Consider the following 782-nt stretch of genomic DNA (forward strand, 5'->3'; position numbering starts at 1 on the left):
CCTTGGGACCCTCGGTGGGGAAAAGATGGAATGGGAACTAATAAAAAGTGAGAACCACACTGGTCGGGCTGCTGCCTGCTGAAGACCAACCCTAGAATTCAGAGCATTTCTACAGTGGCCAGGATAGCGCAGGAAAGCCTCACTGAAGCTGGCCTGGCCCTGAGTACATCGGCGTGTGCAACGGTGTGTTCGCCTTGGGGCGCTGGGAGAACAACATTCCGGCGTAACGGGGGCGTTGGCATGACGGGGAATTACGGTGGTTCCCGTTTGGCGCAGGCCAGGCAGCCTGGCCGCGGAGCTCAGTGCCGCGGAATGCAGCAGGCCCTCCGGTAAGGCAGAATTTTCTTTTTCACTCGACAGAGTGGAGGAGCCGTTGGAAACAGCAGCTGCTGTGGGGAAGTCAGAGCACGTCACACAAGAGCTTTCACGCTTAGAGACTTGACCTAGAACTTGGAGGCCTGCAATCCAGCGCGCTAGATTCTATGTACCCACGCCCCCATTCACCCACACTGCCCTCTTATCTCTCTGACTGACATCTTTGTCAGCCAATGACCTTTGGGGCTGTGAAAGCGCCTGGCCCCCCTGGAGTTGGGCGGGGCAAGTAATTGGAATGACAAACACATCAATAGCAAGGAGGTTTCAGAAGCCCAGGGTACAATAGCCAATGAGGAGAAGGACTCGTTCGAAAGGACGTGTCAGGCAGCCAACGGCCGGCGCCGCTGCGAGGGTCGCGTAGCTTCCGTTCCGGGTGGGCGGGGCGGTGTCTCAAACGGAAGGTGGTT

Source organism: Mesoplodon densirostris, chromosome 18, assembly GCF_025265405.1.
Source record: "Mesoplodon densirostris isolate mMesDen1 chromosome 18, mMesDen1 primary haplotype, whole genome shotgun sequence".
NCBI lineage: Eukaryota > Metazoa > Chordata > Mammalia > Artiodactyla > Ziphiidae > Mesoplodon > Mesoplodon densirostris.